Source organism: Pleurodeles waltl, chromosome 6 (genome assembly GCF_031143425.1).
Source record: "Pleurodeles waltl isolate 20211129_DDA chromosome 6, aPleWal1.hap1.20221129, whole genome shotgun sequence".
Taxonomy (NCBI): Eukaryota; Metazoa; Chordata; class Amphibia; order Caudata; family Salamandridae; genus Pleurodeles; species Pleurodeles waltl.
The window spans coordinates 730,700,361-730,720,290 of NC_090445.1; positions in this window are offsets into that span (position 1 = coordinate 730,700,361).

Sequence of the window (19,930 nt, forward strand, 5' to 3'; positions counted from 1 at the left end):
GAATATATTCCGCTATTACCGAAATTTGCTGACTGAGGCAATAATGCCAGAATTCCTTCGCTATCTCCTCTAGGAGGCGTGATCTGGTCCCCCCCAGGCGATTGATGTATCTGACCACGGAGACATTGTCCATCCGCAGGAGAATACAGCAATAAGCCCGACGAGGGGCAAGAGATCTGATGGCAAAAGCTCCTGCTAGGAGTCCGAGGCAATTTATATGGTATGTCAGTTCTCCCGGGGACCAACGTCCCCCCGTCTCCACCGGACCGCAACGAGCTCCCCAGCCCCATAGGCTGGCATCCAACTCTATGACAACATCTGGACTGGAGAGAAAAATCGCTCTGCCGTTCCAGGCGTCCATGTGAGAGAGCCACCATGACATCTCTGTCTTGGCTTCTTCTGACAGGGGAACCAACTCTGAGTATTGAAGACCTTTCTGAAGATGGAGAATCTTCAATCTCTGAAGGGCTCTGTAATGTAAAGGACCTGGGAAAATCGCCTGAATGGACAATGCCAAGAGCCCGACTAGGCGAGCTAGCATCCTCAATGATATAGTCAGAGAGGCAAGCGCTCTCCTCAACTCTTTCTCGATCAAACTGCGTTTGCTGGCCGGAAGAATTAACCAGGTCCTTATTGAATCTATTTGGAATCCTAAGAATTCTATATTCTGAGTTGGGATTAAACAAGATTTCTCGCAATTGATTACAAATCCTAGATCCTGTAACAATTGTATTGTCCAATTTAGGTGAAGGAGAACTACCTGTTTGTCCTGAGCCATGTTAAGTATATCTTCTAGGTAAATAATCAGGCGTACCCCTCGCTCTCTAAAGAACTGGACCACTGGGAGCAAAAGTTTGGTGAAACACCAGGGAGCTGAGGAGAGACCAAAGGGAAGGACTTTGAACTCAAACCATTGGGAGCCCCATTGGAATTGTAGGAATCGCCTGTGAGGAGCAAAAATCGGGACTGAGAGGTAAGCGTCTTTGAGGTCTAGACGTACCATCCAGTCTCTGTCTCTTAGGAGATCTCTGAGAAGGTGAATACCTTCCATCTTGAAATGATGATATATCATCCAAGAATTGAAAAACTTGAGGTTTAGGACTAACCTGGAACTCCCGCCTTTCTTTTGTACTAAGAATATTGTGCTGGCGAACCCCCGAGGATGCGGAGAAGTTTGCACGATTGCCCCTTTTTAAAATAGAGAGATGATCTCTTTTCCTATGAATTCGCGGTCTGCGAGGGAAAAAATGAGAGGCATAGGTGGAGTCTTCTGAATGGGGGGGGTGTAAAACTCCAGCTGAAAACCCTGAACAGTTTGAAGAACCCAGGGATCCTGAGAGATTTGCTGCCAGGCTGGAAGAAAAAATTGTATCCTGCCCCCCAAAATGACCTCCGAAGGGGAAATAATTCTCACCTGAGTTTAAGGTATCTTGGTTGGAACCACCTCTGCGATAACCTCTGGAGGAACGACCACGCCCTCTGTAGCGGTTGGGGTAGAAGTTTTGTTAATCTGCCGAACCACCTCGGTGACCCTGAGAGGCGTATCTGGAAGCCTGATACCTGCGGCCTGACGCTCGGCCCCTGAAGCGCCCGGCCCGGGGAAAAAGAGCGTTGTTGAAAACTTTCTTGATATTGGATTGGGCCTTGACTAGAGCTGTAAATGTGGCCACATATTTGCTTAAATTGGAAATAAATTTGTCTCCAAAGAGCATGCCATTGGCTGAAGAGCCCGCCTCATTAGTAGCCAATTCTGCCAATTTTGGATCTAAGCGAATAAGGAAGGAACGTCTGCGATCTGTTGACATGGCGCAATTGGCGTTGCCAAGAAGACAGATAGCTCTCTGAGCCCATTGTAATACCGCCTCGGTATCTATGGGCATATCCGATTCTTCAGATTGGATAGCTAAGTCCAAGATCTTAGTCAAAGAGCCGGAGACGTCCAGCAATTTGTCCTGGCAACCTCTCCAGGCCTGATCTAGACCCTTCTTAGGGTCCTTGGCAAACTTGCGAAGGAAGGTCGCCATGCTGGGATCTTGCTCAGGCGTATCCGCGACTTTACCCAGCAGAGAGGGGTGAGGGCATTCGGATCTGAGGGTGTTGCGCACCTCTTTCTCAAAACTTTTACGCAGTCTGTCTTGGACATAGTTGGCCACTTCCGGCATAGGCACCCATTCAGTGGAGTGTGGGTGAATAATATCTTCAGGTGTGAATAAGAGGTTCTTACCCGCTGGAGGAGTGGCTTTGGACACAGAATGCCGAGACTTACGTTTCTTTTTACGTGGAAGGGAATCTGATTGAGATTCATCTGAATCTGATTTGGATGAAGAGGGATCTTGATAACTGGGTTGGGAAAAGGAGGATTGTTGGAAATTAGAGGATGCATCTTGAGGAGGAGGAAAACCCCCATAAGCGTGGTCGCGTAACACCGAGGTTGCCATTTGTGGCAATATCTCTGCAGAGGAAGAACCTCCTGATCGTTACAGAGGGAGTCCCAAACTCTCCTTGGGATCTCCTGATTGTAAACAAGGTTGTTGACTGTTCTCGCCCAAAAACTCTCTTTTGGCAAAATCTGTCAAAGTTTGAGTAAAAGGCTTGAGGGCTTGAATCAGAGCCCAATTCAAGGAGTCTTGCACATGATGACCAAGTGCTTCCACCAGTCTTTCCTCCATTTGATGCTCCAAAGGCATCTCTTGCAGCTCTTGGTACTGCTCATCTTCATTGGCGTAGTACGCCATGCTATAGATCTAAAGGTTGTTGGAGGAGTTAACGGGGGGGCAAAAAACCTTGAGCAGGTGAATAGAGAGTTCAACAAAACAGCTAAAGCTGTATAACCAGCAGAATTTTAGGATGGAGGGAGCCACCTGCTAATAAAAATATACCAAAATTCAATATCTGCTAATACACCAAGATTGCCCCCTGAGCAGAGCTCTAATCAGTATTATTTCAGCCCCTGCGGGCGAATCCAGGCCGTTCAGTAGAGGCTAGATGCCGATCCGTGTACACGTGCTGAAAAACCGTCCGGAAAACCTCCGATCGGCTTACTGCGCGTGCGCACACATCGGCATGGAAAGAGGACTGTGTCCTCTCTATACCGAGCGAATGCTCGTTTATTGGCCTGCTCCCGCTCCACACCGGTACTTAGGAACAAAGAAAATACAATAAAATTAGAAGAGCCGAAGCTCCGAATCGCATTGAAATATACAGAATAACTGAAGCGCTAAGGCTACGCGCGCTCGTTTAAATCAAATACAATGGCATAAACATTTAAGCACTCAGCGCGTGTCAATTAACTGGCTGCTGGAGCAGAAAAGAAAGAGGATGGACTTTGGCACAAACTATTTATGGTCATGGTGAGGCTGTGATTGGTGGACTTAGCATCATGGGAATGGTAGTTTTAAGTGTTAAAGTTTATTATTGGCTGCTGTGTTTTGGTCAGTAAAGTAAGAGAAAGCATAATCCGAAGCCTCCGGTCCTGACATAGAATCCAGGAGGAAGCTGTAGTGTTGCGTACCAGTGACGGAACTGGTACTGGGACACTACCATCCATGGGGGTGTGAACACAGTGGAGGTCTTTACAAGCTCCACGTGTTTTTACCCCTACGTTCTGCACGTTTGTTGTTGGTGCTACCCTGGTGTTGTCAGGGCAACTATAAAAATAAAGGGCGTGGCCCGTGAATGGAGAGGTTGACGGTGCCGGACCGATCCTGAGGTCGCATCTGGACAATAACTACGCTGCCGCACCCGGCGCAGACTAAGATCGCCAAGTTGAAACATGCACGGTGTGTGGTGATTTTATTTTTGCTAATCGGGCGCTAATGTCGGTAGGACCTGAGATTGCAGAAGCCACCCCATGCAGAGTAAGCTCTCCTGCAGACCTCTTCAGTTGATAAGAGCTCCTCAGCATGCTGCTCTATTACGTTTAAAAGCCACAAATCAACTATAGTGAAGTTACAGTGAAATTTCTTCACTCTACGATTAAATAGTATATCATTTTCCTGATGACACAGCTTGTGTTGTAATTTATGTCAAAGTCTGTGTGACATTATCCCATGTGTTGTCATCAAATACAATTATTAGCTCTCAGTTTAATATTATCAAGACTTGAGAGCTCTGCTTGTTAGGTTAAGTTTTATCTACTTGTATAAAACTTTCAACCACTGTTAAGCAACTATAACAACTTTTTCCACCTGGGCTCCCTTTTGTGAAGAACTGGAGGAACCCATACTTTTTTAGTGTATGTTGTTTGGTTGTGTTTAGTTGTGTTTGGTTGGTGAAGAGTTTATTCAGTGTTTAGTTTCAAAATAGTGTGTGCGAGTTAGTTTGAAAGTAAAATGAGTTTGATCTAAAAGGGTCTTTGTGTTGTTTCATTTCTGTACGTAGATGTGCCAAAATATTTTCCATTTTCCTCTCAGCGGCTTGGCTGTTCATTGCTCGAACAGGTCATATTGCCTTCTAAATATGTTTCACTACAGAGAGTGACAACATTTAGAAAGATTCCTTCCTTCGACTAATGAACTACAGCCATGCAAAAAAAAACATGCTGCTATAAAAATACCCATAGCAATTTTTCGGAGTAACGCCTGGCTTACCACTGATATTGCATATTTTGTATCTCAGTTGGGAAGAATACCATGCAATTAAAAATGTATGTCTGGTTCACACAACCAAGTAGTCCAGAACATCTCACTTCAAAACAACAAGCAAATCAGGTTTGTTTGTTCATTCCTACTCACTATATTAACTCCACATAGAACATCACTTCTTGCTCCACACCTTTATCTGTTTCATGCATTAACTAGTGGCCACCTGCAAAGGATGAGTTATATTGTATTCTCTTTAATAAAATCAGATTTGTGCCCGCAAAATATTTTATGTCATTGTATGAAGCATAACATCAGTAAGATCAACGTTTTGCAAAAATTATGGCTTATATTGGGGTTTGTTAGCCATTCTTCATACCTCACAAACTCCTGCAATGTTCCTCGACTTATGCCAGGTTTGCGTGCCTTAGCCTTTTTGATGGAATAGGCCCAGAGGTGGTCAAATATTGCTCTTCATCACCGTCTCACTCACCAAGCTCTATAAAGTGGATTAAAAGACTTCCTCAAACACTTCATCAGACACACTTTTCATTCCCTAGAAATGAGTATAAACAACATAGACGACATGTTCTATGTTCTTTTTGTTAATTGGAAACAAGCACTTCCTAGCTGGAGCAATCTTTTTTAGTGCTTAATTTGTAGAAGAATAAGTGCTTGGGCTCAAAGTTTTGCTCAGAATCCATGGACAGGTGCCATCAAAGGTCAGGCTACCGACCACCAAAGCTGCACAGGCTTGAGTTCACTTCATGTCTCCTTAATCTACCACCAGACATTCTGTGCCACTTTGTTTTACTCTTTTTCATCCCTGATTTTTCTCTGCCATTATTTTTACGTCTTTCTCTCCTTCCTTCCCCCTTTTGTGTTTTTTCTGTCTTGGTCCAGATCAAAGTTTGTTGAGGAAAAATAAGTGCTGGTGAGTCACACCTGCAAGTCCGGCTCAAATTAAGCACTGGACTGTTTATGTCAGACCCCATTGGAGGGCCATGGGGCAAGCAGGGAATACTGAGTCTCAGTCGTGGGGGCTGTGGTCATTTGCCTCTGATATCTCCGGGTCCTCCCTACTAAGGCACTGCAGACTGGGCCAACTGCACTTGTTTTTGCACTTGACTCTCAGGGTAGCAATGGTGAGCAGACGTAGGCTTCTCCGGAAAGTAATGTGGGGTTGCTCGAACTCTGAGCTCCACAATCAATATATAATACAATTAAATTAATGTCTAGGCCAGTGCTCTACCAGGGCTAGACATTAATTTAATTGTATTGTATATTGATAAAAGAAAGTGTTAGAAATGGGGTCTCTTGCTGGTAGTCGGTTTGCACCCTGTCCAAGTAGAGACCCTCACTCTAGTCAGGATAAGGGAGATACCCCCTCAGATAACCCCTACTCACCACCTTGGTAGCTTGGCACAGGCAGTCAGGCTTATCTCAGAAGCAATGTGTAAAGCATTTGCACATAACACACAGTAACATAGTGAAAACACTACAAAAGGACACCACACCAGTTTTAGAAAAATAGCCAATATTTATCTATCTAAAACAAGACCAAATATGATAAAAATCCATCATACAGTAATAAAAATATGAATTCTGCAAGATTTACTCAAAAGTACAGTTCCTTGAAGTCAATAGCTCCACCTGGGGCTATCATGGCGTTGTGAGCAACAAAACCAATAGTTCAGGCCGGCCGCGGCGTCGTGGGCCAGCTACTGTGTCAGGAAGACTCACAAACAGTACCTTGGATTTGTAGGGTGTCCTGAGCCTCGCGGTGAGCTCCGGGGAGCAGGGTCGCTGACGGCGTGGTGTCGGTTCCAGAGTCGGTGCAGAAGTCATCGGGCCCTTGAAGTCACACGCGTTGCAAATCGAACTCCGGGCTGATGAAGTCAGAAGCACTGGAGTGGATGGCATCGGGTCTGCAGTGCGAAGCGGGACGATGCGACGTGCTGTGCCCACAGGTCACGGTGCAGGGGGTGACAGTGTCCAGTGGTGTCGTTGAGACCAGGGCTGCGGTGTGAAGCGGGATGCTGCAACGTGGAGTGTCCACAGGTCACGGTGCAGGCAGCGGTGTCGTTGTTGTGGAAGCGCTGTCGTCGGCAGACCCAAGCCAGCGGTGCAGGATGGGACAGCGCTTTGTGAGCCTCACGAGTGGTGTCTACAGGCCATGGTGTAGGCAGGGATGCCTGGTGATGACACTGGAGTCAATGGTGCTGGCTTCGGTGGAGTGGGTCTGCGGTGCGGGACGGTGCTTCGTGCTCCTCACAAGCGGTGTCCACAGGACACGGTGCAGGCAGCAGCGTTGTCGGGGAGGCCCAGGCTGCGGTGTGAGCAGGCAGTGCCGGAGTGCGGGGCCTACAGGTCACTGTGCGAGCAGTGGCTCAGTGTAGTAGTCTGATGACGGCGTCGGTGAGACCAGGTTCGCGGTGCGAAGCAGGGCAGTGCGACTCTGTGCGGTGGCGGCAGGTCACGGTGAGGCCAGTGGCTTTGTTAGCAGCGGCTCAGTGGTTTCTCCTCTTGAACAGCACAAAACACACAGTTTCCAGTGCTGCAGGTTGAGGAAACTGAAGTCTTTGGTGTCCCTGAGACTTCCACCAGGAGGCAAGCTCTACTCCAAGCCCTGGGAGAACTTTCTCAAGTAGGACACACAGCAAAGTTCACCCTTTTCACTCTTTTCAGGCAGAAGCAGCAACTGAAGGCCAGTCCAGCAAAGCAACACAGCAAAGGGACAGTACTCCTCCTTCAGCTCTTCAGATCTTCTCCTGGGCAGAGGCTCCTCTTGATTCCAGAAAGATTCTAAAAGTCTGAGGTTTTGGGTCTTCTTCTTATACCCTGTTCTGTCTTTGAAGTTGGCAAACATCAAAGCAAAGTCTCAAGTGTTTGCAGAATCCTTCCTTGTCTAGGCCAAGCCCCTGACACACACCAGGGGGTTGGAGACTGCATTGTGTGAGGGCTGGCACAGTCCTTTCAGGTGTGAACAACCACACCTCCCTCCCCTTTAGCTCAGATGGCTCATCAGGATATGCAGGCTACATCCCGCCCCCTTTTGTGTCACTGTCTAGAGAAGAGATGTGAACAGCCCAACTGTCAAACTGAACCAGACAGGGAATCCACAAACAGGCAGAGTCACGGAAAGGTTTAAGCAAGAAAATGCCTACTTTCTAAAAGAGGCATTTTCAAACAGACAATTTAAAAACCAACTTCAATAAAAGATGTATTTTTACATTGTGAGTTCAGAGACCCTAAACTTCACATTTTATCTGCTCTCAAGGGGAATCTGCGCTTTAAGGATATTTAAAGGCAGCCCCCATGTTAACCTAAGAGAGAGATAGGCCTTGCACAGTGAAAAACGAATTTGGCAGTATTTCAATGTTAGGACATATAAAACACACTTGTATATGTTCTACCTTCAACATACACTGCACCCTGCCCCTGGGGCTACCTAGGGCCTACCTTAGGGGTGCCTGACATTTAGTAAAAGGGAAGGTTTAGGCCTGGCAAGTGGGTACACTTGCCAAGTCGAAGTGGCAGTTTAAAACTGCACACACAGACACTGCAGTGGCAGGTCTGAGCCATAGTTAAAGGGCTACTTATGTGGGTGGCACAACCAGTGCTGCAGGCCCTCTAGTAGCATTTGATTTACAGGCCCTGGAAACCTCTAGTGCATTTTACTAGGGACTTGCCAGTAAATTAAATTTGCCAATCATGGATAAACCAATCAACCGTACAATTTCTATAGGGAGCACTTGCACTTTAGCACTGATTAGCAGTGGTAAAGTACGTAGAGACAATAAACCAGCAAAAACAGACCTGAAAAAATAGGAGGAAGAGGGCAAAATGTTTGGGGATAACCCTGCAAAAAGGGCCATTTCCAACAGAAAGTACTTTAGTTCACACTTGCAATTAATACTACAGACTACTAGCAGCCCAACAAAGTTAGTGATGCTGGGCTCTGTGAAGGCGGATGTGGTACCCACGTTGCTCCATCACTGTCCCGAGGTTCTCTGTAACTCAGTTGTAGGTGGCTTCCTCCCTTTGTTTCTGAGGGGGAGCAGAAGTAGCATGAATCAGACACAGGCAGAGCTCTAAAAACAGTATATGCACTCAGTATTTCAGCTTTTACACATATGCGATTATCAATTTGTCCTCAGCTGGTCTGCTCCTCCTGATATCACAAACGCATCTGCTCACTTGGTTGAGTGACGGCACACCAGTAGGCAGTCCTTAGTCTACCCGACTCTGCTCTGGTCTCAGTTTGGCAGCACACTACTCCAGCTCTTCAGGTGCACAGGACCAGGGAGGCCACGTTTCAGACTTGGAGCAATCCCAACTGGTTCTATGGTTAGTGTCTGGGGCCTCTAGGTCATGGCGCAGAGTCAACAATGGGGTTTTTGTGGTCCATGGATATAGCCAATGAAAGGGCCTTACGAGACTCAGGAGTTACAGCTCCACATAAGTTAAACACAGCTTTGTCTTTAAAAACGAGATTGGTAGACCCACCATGATTCCAGTGTGTACATACAAATCTTCACTCTATCAAGGTATTATTGATTAATACGCTAAGTCAAGTCAATGAATCCAGTGAACGTTTATTATAGCACACTTGAGAGGCAACTGTCAGCGGCAACAGCCGACACGTGTTTCGCCCTCCTGGGGTATATATACGTGGGGCTTTCTCAAGGCTGTAAAAATATGAAGATAAATTAGTGAAATAATTAATATGAAAAGGAATGAGAGATTACCCAATCTCACTCACATCCAAAGTGCGAAAAAAATACTTACAAAAATTAGCGGGTATGGTGCAATATAAAAGTGCCACCACATGTGAGAGAATTACTTTAAAAAATGAAAACAAATAAAGAGTGTAATTCGGTATGTTAATCATATAATGGTGATGAGAGAAATGCTGAGTACATGCGTTAATTGTGGACAGATGCTGGCAATTGGTTAGTAGTTCCACACTGTCAGAAATGGTTTAGATATGGGAAATTATTAGGTATTGCTATAGCCAAAAGTCCCTAATGTATGCATTGAAAAATAAGCCATATCTCGACGAGTAGAAAGAAAGGCGTCCCGTCCTTATTCCATTACCGCATGCTCCTGCAATACTGTGACTAAAACATGCCCCTAGTGTATGTAAGCAAGATCATACCATACCTCTCAAAATAATCAGGAGGGTGTATCCATTTTATGATTTCCAAGAGAACATGTAGAGGACCAAGTAATCAATCTGTACTGTCAAAGGTATGCAATAATGACATGATTGCCATTTCACCGGAAAACCATTGAGAAATATTGAAAAATATATATTCAGTCCAAAGGAAACAATCAACAAATCCATGTTCATTACAAAATGTTATATTCAAAGATAATACCGAACCTTAAACATACCCCTATAGTGGTTTATATTACTAGTCTTCAACAACATATTGATGTCTATGTCCAAAGGCCTGATCTTAGCATCACATAAGATAGGGATGTCCATCAGTGTTATATAACCCACAATGAAGTATGTTTATCATTTTGAAATCGTAAATACAAGGCTAGCATTTTTATGCCGAACATTATTTGTCCTTCAGAAAACGGGCTATAACTGGTTAAAGGCAAGATGCCTCTGATCCACTGTTGTATCAGGAAAAATGGGAAAAAAGAATGAAATATTACTCCATTTATAAAGTCATGGCAAGTTTCACAAGAGACATACATCATGAGTGGAGGATAAGACAACCTGATTTAATAAATAATGAGCCATATAACATGAATGAAAAATACAAAAATCTATTGAGAGCTCCCCGAATCTATTGGGCAGAGAAATAGGAAAACTAGCGTCAAGAATAATGAGCCATAAATCATGATTGAACGGCACAAGAAACTATGTGAAAAAACCCAGATCTAATTAGGCCGGGTTGAATATTGATGCAAAGATTAATCGTAACTGATTATACTGGAAGAACAGGCTACAGGTGACTAAAGAGACCTGCAATAGTCCCATGGTCACTTACTGATCAAGTGTCGGTTTTCTGTAAGAAGGCATCTGTTGGTCTCGGGTTAAGTCGGGTTAAAGCTTTGGCTATTGCAGTCCTACAATTGCAACCACCAGGTAGATGCAGCCCGCAGGATGGACACAACTTCATCAGTTGCCAGCTGTATGAACTGATCACTGGGCAATTGCAGCCCATCAGGATCCTCTTTCTGCAGCTGTTGCCTTGCAAGGGCGGACAAGCTTTCAGGGGTGGAATCTCCGCATGAACAAGCCTCTGGACAGATGCAAACCCCCTATCTGTCAGGCACAACTTTAGCAGGTGCAGCCCCGCTCAGGCCGATCTATGAGCAATGGTAAAGTTCCCTTCTGAAAGAGTTGAGAGGGGATCAGTCTCAGACAGTCTGCTTCTATGAGCTCCCACAGACATCTGTGATACATTGCACCTCCTCCTCCTTCCTGGATAGTCTCTCTTATTGCAGGCTCCTTCCCGGTCTCACCAGTCAGGCAGGATTCTAGGAACTCTGTGGCAGTTGCATAGCTACAACAGCAAGAGATCCAGATTTCATGTGATGTCTCCTCGCCTTTGGAAGACTGGCTGCCAGGCAGACATGTGCCCAGCTTGCAGAAACGCTTTGTGAGTACTCTGTGGAACAGTCCCTTCCTTGGCCATTGAGGACATTAAACTGGAACAACTAGTTGAATAATAGGTTCCTAAGTTTATGCAGATCTACCGGAAAGGGGATATGGATCTGCTATCTGACACTGTAGAACTGGTTTGGAGTTTTCAAGTGTCTTTTCTAAGTTAGTCTTCAGACGCAGCCTTTGTAGAGTGATGCCTCTCACATTGTGTCCAACCTAGAGCACCCACAGAATGTGCACAAAAAGGTGTAAAATGTCTGCACCTGGTTGTCATCAGCCCAACTAAAAAGTAATCTGGGAAAGACAAAAGGACAAGCCTCACCTAAAGGCTTTATCACTACAGAGTCTGTAGTCTGACCTCTCACCTCTAGCATTCACCAAATATCAGTATTCAAGAAGACTGCTTACTAGCTTCTTGCTACCAACTAAAGAGTTCTGTCTCGTCTCTCAGCACGTCAGTGTCTAGGTCTCCCTCCTCCAGCTTCAGAAGTGTGAGCAATACACTTCCACTGTCTGGGAGCATAGTCCTCGTGTGGGGCCAACCCAGGGGTATGCAAAATGGGTCCCACAGCTCTCTATTACTCTGACACACAATCCACATACCATGCAGAATACCTACATCAACATGCTTAAGGAACACTCAGGATGTTAGCACAGAGGACTGGTTAAGAGCATAGAAGTGGAACTCCATATGAGTGGCCAATAAGCCTCCACTCCAGTGATTCAGATTAAAAAGTTGGTCACAATATTAATTTTGAAACCATGGTACACTGCCACCGCCGTTCTATGTACTAAACCTATTGACCGGTACTGGGACAGTTGTGCACTGTCATTAACTGATAAGCACACTTAGCCCTTCATTTCGAGAGCCGCTGTGGTGGTCTGACCGCTGTCAAAGCACTTGGCATGGGCAGTGCAGGGGCCCCCAGGGACAGCTCCGTGGTGCTTGCAGACAGTGAAAAGCACGATGGGTGCTATTGCACCCTACACACCGCAACATTGCCGCTGGCTCAATTATGAGCTGGCGTCAATGTTGTGGGCTGTTCCCTGCTGACCCAATGTGGAACTTGTAATGGGGCCTGTGGTAAGGCTGCTGCACTGGTGGCAACCTGACTGCAGGAGTTTGACGGGCAGCCTTTTCGGCCCACCAAACTCATAATAACCCCCTTAGTGTGTCCCTCTAGGGCACAGGACGGGTCGAGGACCTACTCTTAACCTGGGATAGCCTACTTGCAACCCAGAATAACCCAAGGTCTCTCTGCACACACTAGATTAGCATGACACCAAGGACAAAAGTCAGGATACTAGATAAACACACAATGATGGACTCAGGGTAGGGGAACACACCTGAATGCCATACAGAGGACAATCCCATCCAAACAGTTTGTAAACTCAAAAGCCTGAATTTTGGACACTTGCATAAATGGCAATGAATACAGTTATTACTGTAAATCCAGCACTTTCAATCCAACAGATCACATAAACCTTAACTTCAAAAATAAAACCTTATACACATTCCACACAAAGTTTTACTGTCTGTTTGTGCCAGGAAGGGTTCTTGGTCTGAACCTTTTCTCCACAACAACCACAAGACACATCAACAAGTTAAAACTGCATTTTGTGCCTCACCAAGTATCCCACACTACTCATATTCACAATCATGCTCACACACAGACCACACAATCTTTCACACCACATTCTTCTCCCTTCACAAGCACAGTCTGTGCAATGGGACAATAGCTGGTTAGCCCAACCCAGGGAGTAAGTGAATGTGGCGGCAAGCACAGAGAGAGAGTGCTCTCTTGGGGCCTCCCCAGTTTAGTTCAGCCCCAAATTCCACCGCCCAAATCGTATTGTGGAGACATCAAAATTATATACCACAAAACAAACTGGTTTTGTAAGGCTGGCACCTGTGTTTTTGGTCCTGGACTAGGTGGCCATATAGGGAAGCATACTAAACCCAGACATTTCTGGAAACTAGCCATTCAGGGGAGTCCACAGAGGTGTGAGTTGTGTGGATTCCCAAAAGTGTTCTTACCCAGAATACCCTGCAAAGCTGAAATGTTAAATAAAAACTCTATTTGTTCTTGCATTTGTCACACAAACTACAGGAATCTGTTGGGATCCACAAAATTCCTATCACCCAGTGATTCCTCACCTGTCCTGATAAAAACACTACCCCAGTTGAGTGCCTGTACCTAGTGCCTGCGTCAGGAATGGATCACCCCAGGGTCAACAGTTGCCTCATGTAAGGACCAACGTTGACCGTTGTGTGATCTATTCCTGTCACGGGCACTAGGCGTACCCACACATGTGAGGTACCATTTTTATCGGGATACTTGGGGGAATGCTGGGTGGAAGGAAATGTGTTGCTCCTCTCAGGTTCCTGAACTTTCTATCACCGAAATGTGAGGAAAAGGTGTTTTTTGCCAAATATGGAGATTTGCAAAGGATTCTGGGTAACAGAACCTGGTGAGAGCCCCACAAGTCATCCCATCTTGGATTCCCCTAGGTGTCTAGTTTAAAAAAATGCACAGGTTTGGTAGGTTGCCCTAGGTGCCGGTTGAGGTAGAGGCCAAAATCCACAGCTAGGCACTTTGCAAAAAACAGGTCTGTTTTCTTTGGGAAAATGTGATGTATCCACGTTGTGTTTTGGGGCATTTCCTGTTGCGGGCACTAGGCCTTACCACACAAGTAAGGTACTGTTTTTACCGGGAGACTTGGGGGGAACGCTGGGTTTAAGGAAATTTGTGGCTCCTCTCAGATTCCAGAACTTTCTGTCACCGAAATGTGAGGAAAAGGTGTTTTTTGGCCAGCTTTTGAGGTCTGCAAAGGATTCTGGGTAACAGAACCTGGTGAGAGCCCCACAAGTCACCCCATCTTGGATTTCCCTAGGTGTCTAGTTTTCAAAAATGTGCAGGTTTGGTAGGTTTCCTAGGTGACGGCTGAGCTTGAGGCCAAAATCCACAACTAGGCACTTTCCAAACAACAGCTCTGTTTTCTTTGGGAAAATGTGATGTGTCCATGTTCTGCTTTGGGGCATTTCCTGTCGTGGGTCCTAGGCCTACCCACACAAGTGAGGTACAATTTATATCGGGAGACTTGGGGGAACGCTGGGTAGAAGGAAATTTGTGGCTCCTCTCAGATTCCAGAACTTTCTGTCACCGAAATGTGAGGAAAAAGTGTTTTTGGCCAAATTTTGAGGTTTGCAAATGATTCTGGGTAACAGAACCCGGTGAGAGCCCCATAAGTCACCCCATCTTGGATTCCCCTGGGTGTTTAGTTTAAAAAAATGTGCAGGTTTGGTATGTTTCCCTAGGTGCCAGCTGAGCTAGAGGCCAAAATCTACAGCTAGGCACTTTGCAAAAAACAGGTCTGTTTTCTTTGGGAAAATGTGATGTGTCCATGTTGTGTTCCCTGTCGCGAGCATTAGGCCTAACACTGCAAGTAAGGTACCATTTTTATCGGGAGACTTGGGGGAACACAGAATAACAAAACAAGTGTTATTGCCCATTGTCTTTCTCTACATTTGTTCCTTCCAAATGTAAGACGGTGCGTAAAAAAGACGTCTATTTGAGAAATGGCCTGTAATTCACATGCTAGTATGGGCACCCTGGAATTCAGAGATGTGCAAATAACCACTGCTTCTCAACACCTTATCTTGTGCCCACTTTGGAAATACAAAGGTTTTCTTCATACCTATGTTCACTCTTTATATTTCAGTAAATGAATTGCTGTTTACCCAGTATAGAATGAAAATCCTTTGCAAGGTGCAGCTCATTTATTCGGTCTGGGTACCTAGGGATCTTGATGAACCTACAAGCCCTATATATCCCCACAACCAGAAGCGTCCAGCAGATGTAACGGCATGTTGCTTTAACAAATCTGACATTGCAGGAAAAAGTTACAGAGTAAAACGTGGAGAAAAATGACTGCTTTTTTCAGCTCAATTTCAATTTTATTTTTATTTCAGCTGTTATTTTCTGTAGGAAACCCTTGTAGGATCTACTCAAATGACCCCATGCTGAATTCAGAATTTAGTCTATTTTTGAATGTTTAGCTTTCCGGGATCCAGCATTGGTTTCATAGCCATTCCTGTCACCAACTGGAAGGAGCCTCAAAGCACACACAAAAAATAGTAAAAATGGGGTATGTCCCAGTAAAATGCCAAACTTGTTGAAAATTGGGTTTTCTGATTCAAGTCTGCATGTTTGTGAAAACTGGGAAGATGGTGATTTTAGCACTGCAAACCCTTTGTTGATGCATTTTCAGGGAAAAAAACACAAGCCTTCTTCGGCAGCTCTTTTTCCCCATTTTTTTGAAAAACATGAAATTTTCGCTGTATTTCGGCTAATTTCTTGGTCTCCTCCAGGGAAACCCAAAAACTCTGTGTACCTTTAGATTTTTTTTCTTCTGCTGTGAATGCAAAATGAGAAAGGCCTAGTCTACTTGCTTTTGCAACTTTGTTATACTAACTTAAAGATACCCAAATTAAAATTAAACATTTAGGGGGTGATTCTGACACAGGGGCCGGGGCCTGGGTCGGCGGGAGCACCGCCAACAGGCTGGCGGTGCCCCGCAGGGCATTCTGACCGCGGCGGTTTTGGGAATCCCCCATGGCGGCGCAGCTTGCTGCGCCGCCATGGGGGATTCTGAGAGCCCATACCGCCATCCTGTTCCTGGCGGTTCTCCCGCCAGGAACAGGATGGCGGTATGGGTTGTCATGGGGCCCCTGGGGGCCCCTGCAGTGCCCATGCCAATGGCATGGGCACTGCAGGGGCCCCCGTAAGAGGGCCCCACATTGTATTTCAGTGTCTGCATTGCAGACACTGAAATACGCGACGGGTGCCACTGCACCCGTCGCACCTTCCCACTCCGCCGGCTCAATTCTGAGCCGGCGTCCTCGTGGGAAGGCTCTTTTGGACTGGGCTGGCGGGCGGCCTTTTGGCGGCCGCCCGCCAGCCCAGTGCAAAAGCCAGAATCACCGCAGCGGTCTTATGACCGCGGAGCGGTGTTCTGGAGGGGGGAACTCTGGCGGGCGGCCTCCGCCGCCCGTCAGGGTCAGAATGACCCCATTAGTAATTAAATCTGCTCTGGCAGACAGGAGTGGGAGTCAGACTTAAACTAGGAAGATTATAGGGCAACACTAGATCTGAACACAGCAGTCATCTCAACAGAATCCTGGCAAGGAGAATGCTTCCCTAATTTGCGATTAAAATGATTTCAGTTTTTGGATTCAGGCTGTTTAATAATACTCTACTGATCATTTCAAAATTGTACTTTTTTCCAAGTGTGCTAATTAGTGCTTCATGTAGTCTCTCATTCATTGATACCAAAACATGACCTTTAGACACATCTTATAGTTACTATATTCTGTGCCAAAGCTTTTTGATAACATTCAGATCTGTTTTTATATTCTGCAAATATGGACACCACAATAACCCCTGCATTCAGTGTATGATTCTGCATTCAAACTTCATTAAATTTCATATCATTTCCCTTGTCTCTCTCTCTTTCTCGCCTCCTCTCTCTCTCTCTCTCTCTCTCTCTCTCTCTCTCTCTCTCTCTCTCTCTCTCTCTCTCTCCCTCTCTCTCTCTCTCTCTCTCTCTCTCTCTCTCGAGCAATCCAGAAAAAGACTCAGCGGACCCAATCAGCCCTTGACTATTTCTTTAAGAGAGAATAGATATGAAACCTTTCCCATTACTAAAAGGGCAACAGCAATAATCTGATCTTTCTGTAAATGGTATATTTATGGAGAAATGTCTTCTCTAGTGAAGCTTTAGATGGATTATACAAGTGAATCATTGACAAATTTATCTTGCCGCCCACCTTGGCAATGGGATGTCTATAATTCACAATCCACTGTCCATAATTCACAATCCACTGTTTTTTGCCTCATGGCCAGTAAATTATTGGCACAGGACGCTGTGCTGCTGTACTATGTTTTAGTGGGTTTTTCAAAGATCTTCATACTTACTGATCTTTTTAACCGTGTCAAGGGCATTGACAGCCTGTGAGTGTTTTTTACCAATTATTAATAGCCTCTAAATCACAGAGATTACTAGCAGAGCAATCACCCCAATCCCTCAATTGAGCAATTGAGTGTAGCTACCTGGTACTATCTGGAGCCCAAATATATATCCCCAATATATATCTTACTTAATTTTAGTATTGGTCACATGATTAAATTTCCACCAGTAGAAAAGGCATGTTCCACAGCTGAGCTTTTGAGAATTAGTACATGGTCTTTCAGAGAAGCAAAAAATGTAACCAGTTTGGCTGGAAACATCTGGCAATGTTAAATTGTCCTGAGCAAGAAAACATGGCAGATGGGGTTTACGGTTGTTTAAGAAATCAACTAAGTTTACATTTTTCTGCAGTCACTTTATAATACTGGCCAGACTTCTATTTAAACTTTCATGTACGGAATTTAGATTGAGATCATAAGGCCTAATGGCAAATACTAATGTTATGTTTCCTTCTATATGAGCAGGATAGATTCTTTGACCTAAGACCTCTTTTGTAACAATATTGCTGTTCCATGCAGCTGTTTTTGCTTAAATAAAAAAAAAACAATCATTAGAATGTGTACTGAGGTATAGGTACACTCTTTTTGTACAAAAAGGCTCTATGAACAATCTAGTCATTGTTATAATAGGTTCTTAAATGCTGCATTCTATGATTTATTAAGATGCCCTGTGCTAGCGCAGAAATACCTAAGTATAAAGCTTGCTCATATCCCGTTATTAGATTTACTGAAGCCTGGTCTAATTTGCCCATTTTGAATAAACTGAAGGCCTGATTTAGATTTTGGTGGATGGGTTACTCAATCACAACAGTGACGGATATCCCGTCTGCCGAAATATAAATCCCATTATTTTCTATGAGATTTATATTTCGGCGGGCGGGATATCGATCACCATAGTGACGGAGTAACCCATCCTCCAAAATATAAATCAAGCCCTATGTCTTTCATGTGGATCTTCCATTGAGTTATTGGAACACAGCTTCTTATATTGCAGTCCACATTTTTCAGTTGCAGAGGACTCCTCACAACTCCTGGTCCAAAGCAAAATATTAAGTTGCAAATGGTTCCTCAGTTCACTTTGCAGCCGTACCAGCTCACTCCATGTGTATGGTATTCCCCAACCCCACTAAAGAAGAGAGGAATTACATGAACTGAAGAAGAAATGCCACCTTCTCGTGGCCTACACGTAAAAAACTAACAAAGTTGCACCTTTGCCTTTCATGGTTGTGGGCTGTTTTAAAAAAAATGTTTCCCCTTGTGGAAAGCAAATGCAGGTACTGTGATCTGCTATCCTGTGAAGGCCTCCATCTCTACACTACAACTATTCACAGGGGGTTGAAAACCGCAACTTGCTAACTAACATTGATTAGGCTGGGGGGGGGTGGGAGAGTATTCTGGATAGAAGGATAAACTGACATTTGTTTTGACAGTTGAGAAATGTGGCATGTATTGTTCCCAGTGTGTGGTATGATTGCTATGCTTCTTATTTCAGCATGTTGTAATTTATTGCTTTTTTGTTTGATTTTGTTGTTGAAATAATGTTTCCAAAATAAAATCTTTAAAAAAACATTGATTAGGTAGGTCATTTTGTGAGCATCTGTGTATAGACAAATTGTGATGCGACCTGTCCGTGCATAAGACGCTTTGCAAATTATATTCCCATTCACAAACCAGCCAGTGTGTAAATTGCACATCCCTGGTTTGCGAATGTGAATGATACATTGGGTCCTATGTGCTTTATCCCTTTAACCAGCCCTCCGATACCATAGTTTGAAGAAAAAGCTGGGGGCGGCCACAGCTATGTCACTCTGGAGGGACTTAGGGCCACATGTAGGTAGACTCTGATTTGCAACTTGCAAATTGCGAGTCACAAATCAGAATGTAGGATGGTGTCCCTGACACCATCTGCGATTCATAAGGGGCTCGCAGATGCCCACCTCATGAATAATCATGAGGTGGGTCGCAATTTACGACCCCCTTGCGAATGGCGGCCCTCACAGGGATGGTGGCCTGCTGCAGACGTGAGACCACCATGTCTGTGACTGCTTTTTAATAAAGCAGTTTTTTTTTGTAATGCAGCCCGTTTTCCTTAAAGGAAAACGAGATGCATTACAAAAACAAAAAATGAAACGTTTTCGTTTCATTTTTTCAGAGCAGGCAGTGGTCCATTGGACCACTGCCTGCTCTGAAAAAAATTTTATATTGACATTCACAACGGGGTAGGGGTCCCACGGGGACCCCTTCCCTTTTGCGAATGGGTTAGCACCCATTTGAAATGGGTGCTAACTGCGATTGGTTTGCAACTGCGTTTGCGGTCACAAACCAATCCTACATTGCACTGCGACTCGCAATTAAGAAGGGAACACCCCTTCCTAATTGCGAGTTGCATACCCATTTTGCGATTCGGTAACCAGGTTACCGAATCGCTAAACTGGGTTTGTGCATTGCGATGTGCTTTTTGCACGTCGCAAACAGCGAAATTTGCTGTTTGCAACGTGCAAAGAGCTTCCTACATCTGGCCCTTAATACTTCCGGGGTTAGAGGAGATTTCCACAGAACTCTGGCAGTGTAGGTCAGGATGCACAGATTGCAGTTGGGGCGCAACTTCCCATACAGGACTTGACACCAGCAGGTACAGTTGCGCCCCTACCAATTATCAGTTTGGGGGATGTGCGTTCTGAACATGATCA